This window comes from Pinus tabuliformis, chromosome 6 (assembly GCF_031772625.1).
Source record: "Pinus tabuliformis cultivar Carrire ecotype Pingquan chromosome 6, CPIR1, whole genome shotgun sequence".
NCBI classification, from domain to species: Eukaryota; Viridiplantae; Streptophyta; class Pinopsida; order Pinales; family Pinaceae; genus Pinus; species Pinus tabuliformis.
In genome coordinates, this window is record NC_142292.1 from 805,932,426 (window position 1) to 805,954,238 (window position 21,813).

At 39.8% G+C, this 21,813-nt stretch overlaps 1 pseudogene; it reads right to left on the bottom strand.

Moving 5' to 3' along the window:
- Positions 1-20,439, bottom strand: part of LOC149261251 (WAT1-related protein At2g39510-like) — a 61,964-nt pseudogene extending 41,525 nt beyond the window's left edge.
- Between the last annotated feature and the right edge of the window lie 1,374 nt (positions 20,440-21,813).

Below are 21,813 nucleotides of genomic sequence, written 5' to 3' on the forward strand. Positions count from 1 at the left end.
CCTCTACTTAAAAAAATGAATTTGTGTGAGTAGAGAGCTATCAACTTTCCTTTGAAGCATTGAAATATTGAGTGTCAAAAGATCTTGTTTTAAGAGGGCCCAATTAGTCCATGTTGTTCCATATATCCATGGATACATCACATGCTTCCATTAGCTTTTTCTTAGGACAATAAGAAGGAAATTCTCCATATGCTATTTATTTTATTAGAAAAAATCTCTCACCTACATAACTAAATTATATGTTGATAGAAAATATTTTATTGCAGTGATACATGAAATAAAAATGTCAATATTATACAATAGTTATCTAGTAATTTTTCACACTAACCATGATTCCCTAAAATACTTAATGAATAAACCAATCATAAATGGTAGAGTAACTAGGTTGTTATTATTATTGCAAAATTTTGACATAATCATCCTAAATAAACTAGGGAAGGACAATGTAGTGGCTACTTGTCTTTCACTGCTAACATCAAATGAGAAAGAGCCTCATGTAGAAGACTCTTTCCTTGATAAACTTGAGTCTTGATTGCAGGAAAAATTCATCATCACTTGTCTCCAAAGGAACTGAAAAATATTAGTAAATAGAGTTAGATATTCTCATGGATCGAAGGGTGTCTCTTCTATACAAGACCAAATCTTATTATCCATATATGTGTATGAGAAGATGAGATATACAAGATATTGAAGGTATGCCATTATCGTCCTTGTGGGGGCCACTCCACATAAAATAGATTGGGTACGAAGTACCTCATCAGGGCTACTATTTCCCCATTATCTTCAAATATGCCAAGCAATATATGAAGATATGTGAGAGTTTTCAGCATATGGGAAGATTGGGATAGTTAGACGAGATACCATTACATCCATAGATGGTACTAAAGCCCTTAAACGAACAAGCCCTTGATTTTGTGGGACCTATTAATCCTCCTTCTCGTTACAACTACTACATCCTAATATATATATCTATATATATATATATATATATAGAGAGAGAGAGAGAGAGAGAGAGAGAGAGAGAGAGAGAGAGAGAGAGAGAGAGAGAGAGATATATATATATATAGAGAGAGAGAGAGAGAGAGATATTAAGTCACAAAATGGATGGAAGTCAAGGCATTCTCGGTTGAAACTAAATAAGTAGTTGTAGAGTTTCTACGCAAGGAGATCTTCACCCGGTTCAGGATTCCTTGAGAAATGGTTACTGAAGAAGGAGATAAATCCATTTCAATGCTTGGGAAAAATATAATAAAGACATACAAGATCAAGCACATATTGACAAAACTATACCATCCATAAGCCAATGGATAGGTGGAAGGTAGAAATAATATTTTTGAGGCTACTATGACCAATAATAAAAGACTACACCTCAAGAATTGGGTTGATCAACTCCCTCAATAATGGGCCTACTAGACTACATGGATAATTATTACTAGATACATTATGTATGAATTAGTGTATAGGAGGAGAGTATTTTTTTCAATCGAGACAGTGATTTGAACACTCAAAATAATAATATAATTTGGAATGGACCTATCTAAAGCTAAAAATAAAAGAATCCTCTAGGTAAATAAGCTTGATGAGCTACGTCAAGTTTCCTTACACTGTGCATCAGTTATACAACAGCACAAAACACGGTGGGATGAAAATTTCATCAAGAAGAAGAAATTTGACGTTGGAGATTGGACTTCGTTATTTGATTCCAAGTTTAAGGATTTCCAAAGAAATTTTTGTATTTGATGGCTTGGTCCCTATGAGATATACATTGTGTATGATAATGAAGCAATCAAATTTCATACCATTGATGAAGAGAGAATTCCCCTAATGGAAAATGGACATGAGATTTGGTTATATCACAGACCCCTATCAAAGTAATCCTTCTTAAGGAAAATTGGTGATGGATGGCACTTACAATTTCTTTATAATTTTTCCGCTAATAATTTTTTTCAGGATATGCAGGATAGGATGTTTTTGTTGTTGTAGATCCATTGTACAACTGCATTGCTAAAACTCTATCGTTGAACCCCCATTACTGCAACTTTATCAATAAACCACCATCATTGCAACTCTATGGTTGTAATGAAGTTGTTGTAACTCTGAAGCTACAAATGATTAATGAAAACCCAGTTGCTGCAACTCTAGAGTGTTTTTACTGTAAATCCACTCCCATAATTCTAATTGCTAGAACAAGTGACGATGATCCTACTGAGAAACTAGGACAAGGCCGAGTTGCAACTATGGTCAGCGCCATTTCTATATATCTAGAACTCTATTGCTACAACTTAGTAATTACGTTTCAACTCGAATGCTAATACATATTTGATATATTTTTTATGACCAACATGGTAGTGCAACAAAGGTATAAGTCATGACAATCACTTATGGTAAGTCAAAGAGGTACATTTCCCAAAAATCACATGATGAATAACATTGATTGGAATTTATTGAATTGGACTCTGATTTAAATTCACTTGCGTCACTCACTACCTCCATCAACCAATGACATGATCACCTCATCACAAAATCATCCCCTTCCATATAAGGAAATCTCCAACTACCAAATCATTTTATTCCATTTGTAATCAAAGTTTGCATGAGCTCTGAGAAGAAAGAAAAATGTGAACTTCATTGAACCGTAATGAACCTAAAGAGACATTGTTACTATAAGCATATGACCATATATGGGATATCTTTCAATGGGGAGGTTAGATAGAATATGTACACAAAATACATGGGTATGATGATGAGGTGGCCCCTGAATTTTCCATGAATTTTAGGGAGGATAGGTCTGTCGTGGCAGGAACTGTGGTGCAAGTGTTAGGGGATGTTATGGATGAAGTAATAAGACTTGATCATGTAAGAGATTTATGGTAATGTCATTGGAGGCCAAAACTTGAGATCATGGAATAGTTTCTTTAGCCAGGAGAATCTCCAGTAAGGAAAGGGACCAGGTTTGATAGACAATCATTATCGTCTCCATGGGGAGATGTTGTTATGGTGGTGTAGAGGTATATAACTTGTCAAGGCCACCATAGGTTGTGTATTTATAATACCTCAAGTTAATGGACCACTTGTGGCATGGAAACTTCATTAACATGTTATTTTTCCTTTTGAGTATGTTGCAGACTATGACTTCACTTATGTAGAAATATGGATGACCTAGGCATGCCATTTCACATCACGGGATCATAAATGTTTTGTTTGAGTGCACATTGCACTGAGAAGGTCGGGTGTGGGCTGAGGTAGAAATAGAAACAACAGAGATTTTAATTTCTTTGAATCTGCTTGGAGGAGATTCAACTACTACAACTTCACCTTGAGACAATGTCATTGCAGTTGTAGAGGTTGCAAGTGTTGTAACTCCTACATTTGCAATAAAAGAATACATTATTGAAACTCTACTACCTAAATAATACCTTAGGATTCCAATTGAGGAATAAATCCCTAAGGTTTCTACTGCAACTTTGTAGAAAAATGAGAGTAGTCATGACAATGATTTCAAGATAATAGGGAGCAAACCCACAACCAAGATATTGAGATGAATGACAAAGAGGCTAGTGTATGTACCCATTCTAAAGAAGAAAATGACTAGGTATACCCTCATTGTTGCAACTCAACAAACACAAGAAGAAGCCCTTGCAACTACACAAGAACCAAAAAGGGTGGAAAAATAAAAAGGAGTTGTAGCACAAGGAGAAACCCCTGTAACTCCACAAGAACCAGTAGGGTTAACTAAAGAAAGACACCCTACTGATACACAAGAATCAACAAGAGTGATGGGAGATGGTCAATATTTTGTTCGGTATACACTTGATGAATAAATTGGGGCATAAATCCTTACTGCAACATCAAAGCTAGTAAGGGAAATTCTAAGAGAAGGTCTTGTTACAATTATAGAGGTATACACAAAAGAAGAAGAAGAAGAAGAAGAAGTTGCCACTCCTAACTTGCCCACAAAAGAGGCCAAAATTGCCCCAAAATTGAAGAGGACATCCAAAATCATGAGGCATAAAGCAATAATTTCTCCTTGTCTCATGTCCTTATATGCATCCCTTTTAAACGAGAATAATATGTTAGAGAAGAAAAAGTAGATAAATTTATACCACCATAAAATTATTGAGACATGAACTTAGGGAGGAAAGATCATTTGAGAAACAAGACTACCTTTCCCAGGCAGCAGGGATCCTTGCTATAGGGGAACCTCTCCTCGAAGCAAGAGAGACAACTCAAACCTACAAAAGAGAAACTCAAGTGTTTGTCCAAACAACCGATAGTAGACCTAGTTTGATTGAGATATCTACTCACAAAATGGATAAAAAAATGGAAGAAAAAGCCACACAAGTAAATAGTCCTGATATGTTGATGGAAGAAAAAGAAGATAAATGGAATTAATTGTTGGAATCATATGAAGAATGGTCTATGCCCATAAACTAACATCATAATTATCAAGTGGATGGTAGGGATTTAACCTCCACATCATATTTTATAAAATTCTTAGTAGTAGTCATTGTCAAATCTAAAGTTGAGATTTATCTCAAAAGTAGTTATGTCATTTTTTCCCTTTTAATTAAATTGGTCAACTAAAAGAATGTCATATAAACATGTTTCATATGAACTTGAATTATGTTTTTTTGGGCATGTAGTATTAGTAAGTATGAAAACCCTTCTTCTACCTCTCTTGTAAATGTCATTGTGTACATTAATTCATGTAAATAGTGTGGAAATATAAATAATTATTTAGGCTAAAGGAGATGACATAGATTTAGAGACTGAGGAGGAGGAATTTCTTGTCTTGAGTGTAAATGAAATTCACTTCATTTATTCCCCTAGCTAGATCCCTAACAAATTAAATGGTTCACCTGTGCAGGCATTGAAGTTGTGTATGGGAAGCATGCAGTAAAAGACAAGTTCGTGTTATCCCTATTCTTGTGGGATGTGTTGAGGAAGTAAACACGCAAGATAAGGGACGTGAAGAAAGTGAGGCAAAAAGGAGTGGAGTTGAAATGTTTTGCTGGAAGGATGAAATGCTCCATGCTATAAAATATTGGCTAGGAGTGATTGGGTAGGGAGTGTCCATGATTGTTTTTCCCCACGACGTGAGTGGATGGATGCAAGGTCATCACATGATAAAAGAGAGTGGTGAAAAGAGGAGCACGTGTAGGAGCAGGGGAGATCAGGAGAAACAATGTTGTAGAAAACCCTTGGTGGTGTGTTTGGGACACCATTCCTTGAAATCTGGTGTGAACTATTGTGTGTATTGGTGTTGGATTTGGCTGGCCAGTAGACTCATGGGAGATATTAATTCACTTTTTTTTTTCCTTGAGGCCAATAAAACCACCAATTGAGTGAGATAATACTCCTCGACTAAGATAAATTTCCTTGAATCTTGTTTGAGTCTTTGTGTTTGATTTCTAAAAGATAGAGTGAGTCACAAGGGTACTTGCTGCTTGGGAGTAGTTAATACTCCACCTTGATATTGGACTACTCCTCTTGATTACATGTTTGACTAATTATTGGTGTGAATATGCTTGAGCACTTAACTCCTCAAACTCTGAATCTGACTCAGGGTGGTCATCTGCAAAAGAAAATACAATGAAGCTTGCCTTTGGTTTGTTAGAGAGTTGAATTCCCTCCTATAGTTGCCAACCACACAAGTTAATCAAATAAGTATTTATTCTTGTGGAACAGCCTCCTCCCACATCCACCCAAGTAACCATGCCAATCGGAGTAAACATGAGATGAGAGGCTGCTATGATCAGATTCGACCTCCTATGTCACCTTAAGGAAGTGGAATCAACAGAACATCACACACAGTCATCCAATCATCATCAACGGAACCCTCAAGAGACAAGTCACCCACTCAGACAACCTGTCCCTGGGTCCCACTTTTGTTCTATATCTCTTAGGCCATAGTCACTCTCATGCTATGGACAAGGGAGTGACCAACAACCTAAAGTCGCTCTCACAGACCTACCTGCCTACAGCCAGAGACTAAAATTTCCAGTTCTGTGCCAGCGATCTTGAGATTTTAGCCACTTTTGCAGGCCCAGAACCCAGACCATTGCCCAAAATGGAGTGATAGCTTAGAATCAGTGAAAATACAGGGAAATAATGATGCAAAAGAAATAAACTAAACAAGGCCATAACCAAACCCCTACTAGCCATAACATGCATTTTTTCAAACACAACACCAACATATAACCTACATTTGTAAAAAGCATAATTAAGTGTAGGGATCTCATACTTATCTGAGAATCACTATGATCCATTGTTCCCTCATATCAATTGCTGCAATATCCTCTATTAGGTCATAGACACATCATCCATTCATATACAAGTAAAAACATGTTGATAGCCATACATAGTTGTTGTCATAAAATGCACATATAACCAACATAATAGGAACAAAAATACCATAAACATATCAGCCATCAAATCAACATATACATCAATACATTTACACATGAAAATCAAGGGAATTAATTTCTTATTAATGAATGCAATGAACCAACCGGTGATGGGACCACCACGTTCCACCTGACCATAGATTAGTTGAGCCAAGTATCTCTTCAACCAATCACCCCTGTGCCATATTCCATCATGAATGTGGGACTAATAGAACACGTCAAAAACAACAATCAACATGGAATCCATAGGAGTTCTCCACCTACACGTGAGGAATTTGAGTGCCTCCTAGTCTCTCAAGCTTTACCATGCATCCACAGTCTAATCCAGGGATCACTAGGCCCTACACCAAGACATATTCTCAAAGCTTTACCATGCATCCCATCTCAGGATCACTAGACCCAACGGAGATAAAATCCACCTCTTGGTTTTACTGTATATCCTGCCACTCACCGACAAGGATTCCTAGGCCCACTAAGGCACACAATTTGGATTTACCGCAACCCATAGTCTAATTCACAGGTTACTAGGCCAGTGGATTCGTGATCCTCAGTCTAGTTTAGGGACCACTCAAACCATGTGTTTGTCAATTCGGAGATCCACCCCACTTAGCTTCAAATCCAATCTAGCAATCCCGCATAAACCGAATGAGAGAACTGATTTCATCAAAGCTATCAAGAAATGACAAGGCTAGGCTGAAAATACTATCACACCTAGAAAAACCCATGCCATGGTAGCAAAGAAACACATGCAATCCCATACATGCCAAATATAGAAAGGAAAATACACATGCAAGTCGATACCTGCAATGAAGACTGTTGTAGCTACTTGATTATGCCTTTCCCTGCTTGATATTTTCTTCCTCCTGCCTTCTTTGCCTTTCTTTCTCCAATTCCCAAGTGCTCCAAGAAACTCTAACTGTCCAAGAGAGAGAGAGAGGGGGGGGGGATAAAGAGAATAATGAGAGAACTCTAAGACCCAACTAACAAAAAAGGTTACCAACTGATCGTCATAAGCCTTTTTATGAATGAGGCCTCTATTTTGTTCATTTTCCATTATTTTCCTTCATTTTCCTCCTCACATGCAACTTCATCGAGCCCAAAGTGCTTCCATTGCACTTTAACTTGCTTGATTTCTCGATTCTGGAGCATAAGCACCCTTTTCTACAATATTCACTGAGGATCTGACCAGAATTCTCCATCTAGTTCCACCTGCAATACAAACCCATCAATCACATGATCAACATCCTTAACATACTTCTTAAGCAAAGACTAATGGAAAACATCATGGACTTTCACTGCCAGAGGCAATGCAAGTAGATAGGATACTGACCCAATCCTCTCAATAATACTAAAGGGTCCATAAACCATGGTACCAACTTAGCACATGATCTAATCCGCAAGGAGCTCTTATTTAGTTTGATGTGAAAGTACACATGTTCCCCAACCTGGAACTCCTTGAACAACCTATTCCGATCTGCATATCTTTTCTACCTATCATGTGATGCCTTCAGATTTTTCTTTATAACCTGCATTTCATGTTCCATGTCTGCCAACATATCTGGTCCAATCAATACCCTGCTAATCAGATCAATCCAACTGATGAGAGTGTTACAACATCACCCATACAAAGCCTCAAAATGACTCATCCTCAATGACTCCTGAGAACCATTGTTGTATGTGAACTCTCGCAAAGGAAGATACTCTTCCCACTTATGCTGCTAATGCATCACATACATCCTCAACATGTCCACCAATATCCTGTTGACCCTCTCTGTTTTTCCATATGTCTACGAATGATAAGTTGTGTTGAAGGCCAACTCTATGCCCAAACCTATAAATAACTCCTTCCAAAACTTGGAAGTGAACTTCGCATCCCTGTCTGACACAATCTTCTTTGGAACACCATGCAGTCTAACTACATCTCTGATGAATACCTGTGCCACATCACTAGCTGGGTACGTAGACTACATCGGAATGAATTGTGCAACCTTTTCTAACCTATCTACAATGACCATGATGGAATCATGTTGTTTCATTATCTTCGGCAACCCTCTGATGAAATCCATGGAAATTATCCCATTTCCACTCTGGAATCGCAAGCAGTTGTAGTAGTCAACCTAGATGTTTACACTCAACTTTCACTTGCTGACAGTCAAAACATATTGCCACAAACTCTCCTACATTCCTCTTCAAATTTGACCAATAGTAGAGTTTCTTCATTGTTGTCAGTGTCTTCTGATAACCTATGTGACCTAAATAAGGTTTCACATGAAACTCCCTCAATATCACCTTCTTGAGCTCACTGAATTCGGGTACATATATCTTGTCTTGGAACCTAACCAATCCATCTGTTGTAAGACAATAGTCCATACCATGTGCACCTGCACCTGTGCCTGTACTGCCACCTATACCTGTACCACTACATGTACCTATACCTACACCCGTGCTTGTACCTATAATATCACATGTACCTATACCAGCACCCTATTGCAACCTATGCACAATCTCCATATACTTGACATCCTACTGACCTACTTGCAAGGTCCTATCCTGTAAGTTTGTTCCATAGGAGCTCATAGCTGCCAAGTGATGTACATGTAGCAGTCTACTGAGACCATCTGCCACACTGTTCTTTTTACCTTTGATGTACTTGATCTCAAAATCAAACTCACTGATTGTGGCCAACCATCTAGCCTGCCTGGCGTTCAAATTCGGAGGGTCAAAAAAATACCTCAACCCAATATGATCACACATCAGTACAAACCTCCTGCCAAGAAGATAGTGCCTCCACAGCTTCAATGCATGTATAATCGTTACCAACTCAAGGTCATGTGTCGGGTATTTATGCTCATGCTCGTTTAGTTTCCGGGACTCATAACATACCACTTGTTGATCTTGCATAAGGACTCCACCAAGCCCTCTCTCACAAGTATCTGTACATAACACAAACTCTTTGTCTGGATCTGCAATCTGTAGCACTGGTGCATGTGCCAACAACTCCTTAAGCTTCTCAAATCCAACCTTGCACTCCTCTGTCCATTCAAACTTCTTACCTTTCCTTTGCAATGATGTAATGGGATAAGAAATCTGCGAGAAGTTCCTGATGAACCTCCTTTAATAGCTTGCCAGACCCATGAAATATCTTACCTCATCCACACTCTTAGGAGCTATCCACTCTGTGATGGCCCTTATCTTCTTTGGATGTACTACAATGCCCTCCTTGGAGACAACATGTCCCAAGTTGTGTACCTCACTCTGAAAAAAGCTACACTTGTTGAGCTTAGCATACAATTCAAGCTCTCTCAACAACCTCAACACGACTGTTAAATGCTCGACATGATCTTCCTCATTTTTAGAATATACCAATATATCATCAATGAACACAATAACAAACTTATCCAAATATGGACACAACACACTATTCATCAAACATATGAATGTAGTTGGAGCATTAGTTAAGCCAAATGGAACAACAACAACCTCATAATGCCCATACCTGGTCCTGAACGCAGTCTTGTAAATTTCCTCATCTTTGATGCATACCTGATGGTATCCATATCTCACATCAATCTTGGAGAACACTGAGTCTCCCTTCAGTTGATCGAACAAGTCATCAATCTTTAGAAAAGGGTACCTATTCTCTATAGTCACCTTATTCAACTTCCTGTAATCAATGCGTAATCTGAGAGTACCATCTTTCTTCTTCACGAACAATACTAGTGCGCCCCAAGGTGATACACTTGGCATAATGTATCTCTTGTCCATCATTTCCTTCAACTGCAATTTTAACTCAACCAACTCAGGTGTGCTCATCCTGTAAGGTGATTTTGATGTTGGAGCTACCCTTGGCAATAACTCAATAGAAATTCTACCTCCCTGTGATGTGGTAACTTTGTAATGTCCTCAGGAAATACATCCTAAAATTGCTGCAAAACTAGGTACCTTTTCAACACATTTGTATCCTCAACCTCCTTACCCTTATCACTAGAATTGTGTATTGCAAATATCTTGCACCCCTTCTAGCGTCTATGCTTTTCTTGCATAGCTGTCACCATCCTAACTGGTGTGGCTTTCTTCTTACTCTACAAGACTCTTGGTTCCCCATTGTCATCAACAAACTCAATGGCTTTGTCATAGTAGTGTACCTTGGTTCTATGAAGATACAACCAATCCATGCCCAACAACTTATTGTATGATCCCAATGGTAGTAAATTTAAATGTGAGGTTGTAGGCATACCATTCAAATCAAATGCGCAATCCCTTACCGAATGATGAACTCACTTGTACTTGTAGCCAACTACACTAACCAAGACTCTACATGCAATTCCTCACTCAAAACACACCTATCCACCAAGTCAAGACTAAAATAGCTATAACTAAATCCAGGGTCAATCAAAATAGAAATAACTTGATCACAAAGATTACTGTCCATCCCAATGATAGATTCTTGGTGTTCTTCCCATCTGTTGTCCACTGCCGCATAGATACGTGGAATACTCTGACCAACATCCCCAACTATCTGCGCTTCATGTGCACTGTTAGGTAAACTTGACTCGGGATAGAGTCAAAAGTTGACCAGGGTAAACAGTGATGGTTTTGGGGCACATGGTATTATGCCCGTGGTATTATATGTAATGGAGCCTATAAAAGGCTGGAAGGACTTCATTGTAATGAAAAGGCCTGGAGGTGTGCGGTGAAGGCTCACTTGGCCGGATTGGCCAGGGTTTTGGCCAAGGATAATGAAATTTCATTATGATTGGGTTTTTCCCCGGATTTGGGGTTTTCCTGGATAAACATGTGTATTTATGTGTTTATGGTTATTGCTGGTAAATTTTATATTTATTCCTCTCAGTATTTATTTATGTTATGCAGTAAATTTCTTAACAATTGGTATCAGAGCCAGATATTGGCTTCAAAGGGATTCTTTGATGCCAGGGGTTTATAGTGCCTGATGAGATTAATGCAGCATTTTTCCAGATCTGGGTCTGGAAAATAATGGTGGAACAATCGTACGCGGAAGAACCTCGAGGAGAATGTGCGGAAGATAGTGCCATAACCGCCAGGGATCGCAGTGCATTTGCGATATTTACCGGTTTGGAACATTTTGACGAATTGTTCAGGGTTCATGCAGCTTCAAAAATTGTTCATTTTCTGCTACATGAGGCCACTGGTGCTAGAATCTATAAGGTTCTCATCAGGCTCGTAGTTGGAGCAGTTTGATAGAAGTTTTTGAGCAAATCAAATTGAGAGAGGATGGATCAGAATCGCAGCAGCAAGAAACGAAAAAAAAAAATTAATGAAGTCAAAATTATTGCATGTAAGTGGGCATACTACTTTAAGACCTGGTAAGGCATGTGTACCCCTGGGTGATCACCGATAAAGTCTGGGTTAGACCTAGGTGGTAGGGGGGATGTCGGGTTAACAATACCCTGGGTAAAAACTCTAAGGGGGGTAAGAGCTAGAGTGAGTGGGATTAGCTCACTTAGCAGGTTTGGCTGGAGTTAGTCAAGGAACCCCAAGTCAAGTTTAAGGGGGGAATTTCTAGGTAAACTTGACTCGGGATAGAGTCAAAAGTTGACCAGGGTAAACAGTGATGGTTTTGGGGCACATGGTATTGTGCACCCATGGTATTATGCCCGTGGTATTATATGTAATGGAGCCTATAAAAGGCTGGAAGGACTTCATTGTAATGAAAAGGCCTGGAGGTGTGCGGTGAAGGCTCACTTGGCCGGATTGGCCAGGGTTTTGGCCAAGGATAATGAAATTTCATTATGATTGGGTTTTTCCCTGGATTTGGGGTTTTCCTGGATAAACATGTGTATTTATGTGTTTATGGTTATTGTTGGTAAATTTTATATTTATTCCTCTCAGTATTTATTTATGTTATGCAGTAAATTTCTTAGCATGCACTGTATATCTTAGGCCTTCCACCCTGATGCTGCTGACCATCTCTCCTAAGGTGTTTCTCACCACATGTCCAACACTCCAACCAACCAGTGCCCTCACCTCTATGTTGTTGTTGTTGTGACTCGTGTCCTTTCCATCCATGCTAAGATTCATTCTTACACTTTGAATACTCATAGCAATGCTTCAATTTCCCAATGACTTCCTCAAGTGACCGAGGCTCATCATACTCAATCCAATCTCTAAATTCTAATGGAAAACCATTGACAAATCTCTGAGCTTTAGCCTTCTCATCAGTAAGATACGGTACATACCTCAATAGCTCCAGGAACTTGGTCATGTACTCTTCATTTGTCATTGATCCCATCTTTAGCTCATATAATTATTTAGCCTTACTGTCGTAGTATCTTTTTGACAAGTGCTTCTTCCTGAAACGCCTCTTGAACTTCCGCCAACTCAAGTCATCCGTCCTAATATCTCTGAACCACTTAACATCTTCCCACCAGATGTCTTCTTTACCTTTCAAACTGAAGTTAGCTATTCGGACCTTCATGTTATCTGTGTACTCATGCAACTCAAAGAATTTGTTCATCCCAAGTATCCAAGCCTCTACCTCTTTCGACTTCTTCACATCTCCATCAAAAGTAGGTGGTTTTGCTTTCTTGAATTCATCTAGCAAGTATCCCCTATCATTCCTCCTGTAAGGATGATAGCAATGATGATCATGATGTCTATCAGAACCAGAACTAGAATAGTACCTATACTCATCGCCCCTCCTATCTGGAGTGTCCAACAACCTGCCATCTCTCACTGTGTCAGATCTATCTGACCTGTGTCTACCAGGAGACCTACTACCATATGCCCCATTAGTTCCATCCTCATGTCCATGGCTGATCCGAAGCGGCCCTTGTCACTACAATTCCGACAAACTCTGAAGAAGTATAGCATTAACCTTTGCTTTCTTCTCTTGTGCCTGTATGATCTGGTCATTATCTGCCTTACAACTCGTTATCTCTTCCTTTAAGATCCTCAGTGTAACTACCAAATCTGAAGGATTTCCAATTCCATACTACTCTTTAGATTCATAGGGAGATCCTTTGTAGTCAACCCTCTTGCTAGCCATTTTATATTTCTTCCTACAATGCATAATATGTAAGATAAACCAAATCACAATAAATCGACGTACCTTAGTATAGCTTGGGCACGTTATCTTGTCTGCAAGATCACCAAATCACTGTGATACATGTATAACATAATCATAACAACATATAAACATATGAAAATAAATGTATCAACACTTAAACATCAATCTAGTTAGGGTCCAGTCATCAATGCAAGGCCATATCAACAATGCATGTTATGACCTCATGCATGACAACAACCATTACTCCATTATACACATTGCCACATGCAACCAACAATATGCATAAGCAATGCCTCGTCAACTACACATACGCATAAATGCATGTAGTTGGGCATAAGCAATCAATTCTTGTAATCAACCTACAAGACTGATACATGTAATCAAAACATACAAGAATGTAACCTAACATACAAGGATGTAAGTATGCGACATAAAATCAACATGTAAGCGACATGTAACCATATGCACCCAGTCACATACTCATAAAAAATACATTCCAAAAGATCAATATCAAATTCTCCATATCAACCATCCTATAATCATAATACATCATCAAGCACATGCAACAAGCACATGAAATGCAAGTGTAAGAGACACACATGCAACTGGCATACATGTGTGACCAACACACACCACCCATCCAGTCCGAGAGTTGAAGCATGCTTTGATACAACTCTGTAACAGCCTCCTCCCACATCCACCCAAGTAACCATGCCAACTGGGGTAAACATGAGACGAGAGGCTATTATGATCAATTCGAGCTCCTATGTGACCTTAAGGAAGTGGAATTGACAGAACATCACACACAGTCATCCAATCATCATCAACATAACCCTCAGGAGACAAGTCAACCACTCAGACAGCCTGTCCCTGGGTCCCACTATTGTTTTGGATCTCTTAGGCCATATTCATTATCATGCTATGGGCAAGGGAGAGTCCAACAACCTAAAGTTTCTCTCACAGGCTTTCCTGCCAGCGACCCATGATTTAAGTCACTTTTTCATGCCTAGAGCCCAGGCCATTTCCTAGAATGGAGTGATAGCTTAGAATCAGTCAAAATAGAGGGAAACAATGATGCAAAATCAATAAACTGAACAAGACCATGACCATACCCCCACTAGCCATGACATGAATTTCGTCAAACACATCACCAATATGTAACCTACAGGTGTAAACAACATAATTAAGTGTAGGGATCTCATACTTATCTGAGAAATGCTATGAGCCAATGTTTCCTCATGTCAATTGCTACATTATCCTCTGTTAGGTCATAGACACATTAGCCATTCATATACAAGTAAAAACATGTTCAGATCCATACATAGTTGTTGTCATAAAATGTACATATAACTAACATAATAGGAACATAAATACCATAAACATATCAGCCATCAAAATCCACATCTACATCAATACATTTACACATGAAAATTAAGGGAATTAATTTCTCATTAATGAATGAAATGAACTAACTAGAGATGGGACTACCACGTTCCACCCGACAATAGATTGGTTGAGCCATGTCTTTCTTCACCCAATCACCCTCATGCCATATTCCAAGCATGAATTTGGGACTCATAGAACACATCAAAAACACCAATTAACATGGATGGCACTGGAGTTCTCTGCCTACACCGAGAGGAATTTAAGTGCCTCCTAGTCTCTCAAGCTTTACCGTGCATCCACAGTTCGATCCAGGGATCACTATGCCCTACACCGAGACATACTCTCCAAGTTTTACCGTGCATCCCATCTCGGGATCACTAGGCCCAACGGAGAGAAAATCCACCTCTTAGTTTACCGTATATCCTGTCATTCACTGACAAGGATTCCTAGGCCCACTGAGGCACAAAATCTGGCTATACTGCAACCCATAGTCCGGTTCAGGGGTTACTTGGCTAGTGGCTTCATGATCCTCAGTCTAGTTCAGGGACCACTCAGACCATGTGTTTGTCAATTCAGATATCCACCCCAATCAACTTCAAATCCAATCCAACCATTCTACATAAACCGAATGAGAGAACCCATCTCATCAAAGCTATTAGGAATAGCAAGGCTAGGCTAAAATTACTATCACACCTAGAAAAACCCATTCCATGGTATAAAAGAAACACATGCAATCCCATGCATGCCAAATCTGGCAAGGAAAATACACATGCAAGTCGATACCTACAATGAAGCCTGTTGTAGCTACTTGATCCTGCCTTTCCATGCTTGATCTTTGCTTCCTCTTGCTTTCTTTGTCTTTCTTGCTCCAATGCCCAAGTGCTCCAAGAAACTCTAAGTGTCCAAGAGAGAGTGAGAGAGAGAGAGAATAATGAGAGAGCTTCAAGACTCAATTGACAAAAAAGGTTACCAACTGATCCTCAAAAGCATTTTTATGTATGAAGCCTCTATTTTCTTCATTTTCCATTATTTTCCTTCACTTTCCTCCTCACGTGCAACTTGTGACCTTTCACCTTCCTTTTCTCTTAATTTCCATTATTTTCATAAACAATTGTGCCAAAAATGCCATTTTGTCTTTCCAAAGCCTTCGCCATTTGGTGGGCTCCAGTATTGTAGCAATAATGCTACAACTCCTGGAACTCCCTTCTTTAATTTTATCAACCCGGTAGTTCATAACAAACTTGGAAGCGACGGTGCTGTATGCACAAGTACTAGCTCTTGCCGCAGCCGTAACTTGGTCAGCTGGCATAAGTCCACTAGGAGCTTAAGCCAACTTCTATGACCTCTTAGAAGAAGCTTTTTAATTGATGGATGAAAGCTAACTCGAAGGAAGCTAATCTAATTGCAAAAAGAAATTGAAAGCCAAAAAAGAAACGTAAACCCTAACAAACCCTAATTCTACCAGCTAGTCCTACTGACGCAAAGGATAGCATGAAAACTACTGAAAGAGATGCCATTACTTCTATGAAGGTAAAATACATGTGTCTACACTGCCTCTAGCTGAAGAAAACATCTTTTTGTATTTTTGACTAAGTTATTAGAATTATAATGCATGTGCTTTTAACTGGCTTTTCACTGTGCAGGGGTGGATCAAGGAGGAGAAATGCTTGGAAAAGGTTGGGATGGTACAGAGAGGGCCTAAGGGGTCTGTAACACCCTTCCAGAGAGTTTCATAGAGTTTGGCTATCAAGAAACCTCATTCGTGAGCTTCTACAGGAAGTCTGCAGGGGTTCTACAGGATGTTTAGGATTTCTACAAGATGTTCTGTAATTTTTCTACAGGATGTTTAAAAATTGGATTTTGGAGGATGGGTGAGTGAGGTAAGGTGCATGAATGGATAGGGAGGCAGAGTAGGGGCCTGAAATGACCCAAGGACTGATGGTTGGAGTGGTGAGAGGGTGTGGAAAGCTGGCTTGACTTAAAGAAGGCTAAGACAATGGAGGAGAAATAAGGTAGGGTTACGTGGGCAAAAAGACAGTTGTGAGATGAGGACCCTAACTAGGAGATGGAGCAGCTGGCCTGGACGAAGCTTGGGTGAATGAGAGAGAGATGGAGATGCCCTGCACGGTGTACACTTAACTGAATCAACTAAGTCCTGCACACAATCGAAATCTTAGCTAATCTAGTCTAACTGTCAATGAAACAAATGAACAACAGCTTTATTCATAAAGAGAACCATGTACAACACTTAAGCAAAGAAGCATTTCAAAAGGCCTGAACGCATGATTAAATCCTACAAATGAAAACATTACACCAAAGATTGCATGGACAAGCAAACTAGTGTTTTTGTTGGGCAGCAAGGTCACCTTTGTCCCAACTCACGATCCCACTGAGGGAGAGGTAAGATCAGAGGTGCTTGAGCCCTTTTTCCAAGGATCCTTTATGTTATTAACCTATCAAATCAATCTGAATATGAAAATCTACTTTAATCATCAAAAGCAACCTAAATAACAAAACAAGATTTAGATCTAAATGGCAGATTTTATTCTAAGAATGCAGCAAAGACACATAAAGGTAAACAAAGGAGGTATTGGGCGCTTGAGATGGGCCCAACCCCAAGAGCTACAGCCTCCTAAGAGAGATTTAGAGCTGGTGCAAAGCTGGATTCATCTTTATTGATCAAGAAATGAAGAGTTACATCAAAATTGTCCACAAGGAGACTTTGAAACTAAGCTGAAAGCAAAGCTAATCTATTGCCTAAAAATCGAACTGCAAAATGACTATAAAATGACTAACTACTAGCTACAAATTGACTAACCACTAGCTAACCAAAATGAGGCCCTAAGCCTTCTTATTTATACAAATTGAGGACCCCAACAGTCCTCCTAAACTTTAGGGACTTGGCTGCCCAAAACTTGCAGTTAACAACAGTCCTACTTGACTTGCTTGGCTGCCCTTGTGCTGATTGATTTGGTGGCCCTTGAACTCCGAGCTGATGGTGGAGAATTCGAGGTAAGGGCCCATAAATGAAGGGGACACCTTCCTACAAATCCTCTCCCTTGTTCTCCCACGAATTTGGCTGCCAAGTGCTCATTAAGACCTTCAATTTTGTCTCCAAGTTGACCAAAAAGGCTACACAAAGCACACATTAGACTTGTTGGCATAATGACTAACCCAATTCACTCTATTAGCATAAATATAATCAAAAACATGCAATAAACTAATGAGAATGGTGGATTAAGTCGAATTAGGAGGTTGAATGAGCCCAAATAATTATCCATTTTTGGGGCTCATCATCACCCCCCTACTGAAAGTGTTGCTCATCCTCTGAGCAACCAATCTATCTCCTCATCTTTGATGGCCCTGGTGGCCTCCCTGTCATGCCAAGCTTCTGAAGTGATGTCCTCTTCTCTGTCATGAAACCATGCTTCTTTGCTTCTTCCCACTACTTGCTCCTTTTCCTAAAGAATTCTCAGCTTTGGTATGATTGTGCAAGTATATTCAATCTGATGGCAGCAATGGTGGCGAAAGGAGATGAAACCAGTGGAGGATGGAAGAAAAGAGTGGTTGCATGTCTCCTCAACAGTCTTCAAGCTTCAAATCCCTCTCCATAATTGATTCTAGCCTACCCAAAGGCTTCTACAGGATGTTTCTGGTAAAAATACAGAACTTCCTGTAGAAAGTCTTGTAGCTGAGTTCTGGCTTCCTGTAGAAACAGACAGCACCACTGTATCCTGCTTGGCTGTGGGTGATTTTCCTTTTAGCTTGGCTGTGGCTACCTTAGAGGTGCCCTCACTGACGTGGACTTTTTCAGTCCTTTCCATTCTACTCTGTAGTCTTTTCTCCCTGGGTGTTAGTGTGGTTTTGTCCCCCTCTGTTTTGGCAGCTTGGTTTAATGCCAATGTTCCAATCACTAATGTTGTTGGATACATCTACAGGGTTGTGCTTTTCTGGGCTTGTCACCAACTTGTCATCATTTGCCTTGCCCCATAGTACAATATACAGTCCTGCTATTACTAGAATTGCTCCCCAGCAGACTTCCCAGATAATATTTCACATGAAGGATTAGCTGTTCCAACACTGCAACAATTATGGTTGAAGTTGGATTGAACATTGCAGCAAAGACAGGTCCCTTCAGACGAATATAGTAAGTCTGTACAAAGAAGGCAAATGCAAAGCATAATACTCCCTGCATATTATGGGCCAATATGATCAATGACGATGTTAAGAATTTCTGCACATTATTAAAACGAAGATGCGGTGCTCACAGAGTATATGATGCTGAGAAGCTGAATGTCCCACTTTAGCCTCCAAGCAGAGGCCTTTGGCTCAAAAATTAAAGCCACCACAGTGCACTGTAGAGTTCCTTGCAGCATCGTGAGAGCTGTTAATGAAATTTCTGCTGGATATTTCTTAACAACTGGAGCCTGAAAGGTAAGCCATCCAGACCAAAATAAACAGCCGGCAAACAGCATCAGTGCTCCAAGCAGCCATGTGTTATGAAGAACCCTATTGAGCCTAATGAGAACAGGGCCCTTGTAGAAGGTCATAATCATTGCACCACCCACACATATAATGGTTCCTACAACTTTGGCTTGGCCATATTTACTCCTGATATCAACTTTCTCCAGTCTAAAAGCTGTGGCCATCCCAAATGTGACAACAGGAACCAGGTTTGACGTTGCAGAAGCAAATGTAGCGGAGGTGTAATCTAGGCCAGCAAAGTAGAAATTCTGAAATAGAGTGGTCTTACCCAGCCAGTGCAAGCACAAAGATCTGCCAGAAGATGGCACAGGTCTTTGCAGGGCGTTGGTTTATTTCAAGAAAAAAACAAAAGGAGAAATAACTACTGTAGCAACAGCCAGGGTGTAAGCTACGAAAAAAAATGACTCATTCCTTCGTCCAGAGCAACTCTGGTAATGATATTCATGCCGACCAGGCAGACTTGAACTGCAATCTCAGCTAAGAATGTTGCAAATGCAAATTAATCAGCGAATGGTGAGAGCATTTCAAGGATGAGTTCGATTGGCTGTTTATGGAGGCTTCCACTGATGGAGGGTGAGCTGGCTAAGTGCACGTTGGCCCCATGCAAACCATTGGTCCCCACTGTAGTGTAATTATGAACTGTAGTTCTCTGCCTGTATTCACTTCCATCAATTACGTTGGATTTTAAACAACCACCACTACCTGTTTTCAATTTTCTTCTTGAGATGGCTGAGCACACGTGTTGATTTCACCCACCGAGCGTTGTTCGAACTGGACGAGGGTGGCCAGTTAGCTGGCCACCGATTTTTTTAATCCCAACCATCTCATTGCTCATGCTGTTTACGAATTACATTCATGCAAATAGAGGAACGAGTTTAGTCACGTACCTGCAAGTCGTGTGTGGTTGTTGTGAAGTGCTGAGATCTTTCATTTGCTGCATGCATTTGTTTTTGTGATTGCATGTGGCTTGGATGCTGATTTTTTTGGTTGTTTTCTCTTTTGCAGGTGTCCTTTGGCCAGATCTAAGCTCCAGGCATTTGTTTCCACGTTCAAATCTGCACATTCAAGCTGCTACTGCTGAATTTTCACAAGACCAGAACTTGTTTTCGCCATTGCTCCCAAACGGTAAACCGGATCGATCTGAAACTTGTTGAGCACGTTCCTATCATCATTATGCATCTCCCATAGCAAAATTACGATCAATGGATGCACAGATTTCGAGAAAAATGGAAAATGGCTGAAGATTTCAGAGATCAATTTCTCGGAAACCGTGCATCAGAATTGGCTGAAACTGCTTGGGTAGGCTACTATCACCTATATGCATATCCCCATGAAACAGGTTTTGAAACGGATGCACGGATATGGAGAAAATGCAAAAATGGCTGATGGTGATGGAGGCTGATTTCTTGGAAACCGTGCACCGGAATTGGCTGAAACTTCTCAGGCATGTTGCCATCACCCCTATACAATTCCCCATAAAATGGATTTTCAAATGGATGCATGGTTTTCAAGTTAGGGCAAAAACAAATTCTGTTCTATGTGTTTTCTCTTCAAAGCATTTTGCAAGTTTTTGCATGGAAAAAAAAACTGAGTTTGGGCTGTGATGCAGGTATGGAGATGATGGAGGAGGAGTTTGAAGATTGCAGGAGGACTTTTGAACCCTTGAGGAAGCTACCATGTTCGCCAAACCACCTTTTTGAAATCCATTTCTAGCTCCCTACAATTTCTACAGGAACTTCCTGTAGAAGCACAATGAGGTGGAAAAGATGATGGAAAAGGGTGAGGAATGGGAACATGGATGCTTGCAGGCATAACCAATGGATTCCAAGCTTTAGATCCCCTTCCAAAATTGAATCTGGCTCGCTTGAAGGTTCTACAGGATGTTTCCTGTAGAAATATAGAACCTCCTCTAGAAGGCACAAAAACTCCTTTGTCTTTGTTTTGAGTGATCCTCCTGACCTGCAATGTCATTGCTGCAACATGAAATTATTCAATGGAAATTAGCTTTATTTTTCTTTTTCTTTTTCTCCTTTTTTTTTTTTTTTAAACAACTAGGGCGCCTCATGGAGGTTTTCACCCTAATTGCCTGCCCTAGGCGCCTCCAAGGGAGGTTTTCACCCAAAGATCTTATTCTTTTTTCTCTTTTTTCCCAACCCATTGACCGCCTCATGGAGGTTTTCAATCAATGAGCCAATCTAAGGCACCTCCGAGGAGGTTTTCACCTTAGATTTTTATTTTTCTTCTTATTTTCATTTTTTTCTTTTTTCCTTTTTTCTACCCTACCCTACTTGAAAAACAAAATCCTTTTCAAGTATAAGAATACTTCCAATGGAGCCATGTGCACATCGAGATTAGAGACAAGATGATGTGAAGGTTCGAAATGCATGCTTTGACAGCGATCCAGATTTCAGAGACAAAATGATCTGACTTTGAAGGGATCAAACATAGCTGAGGAAGAGAGTACTGTTGCAACTTAATGACTGTCTG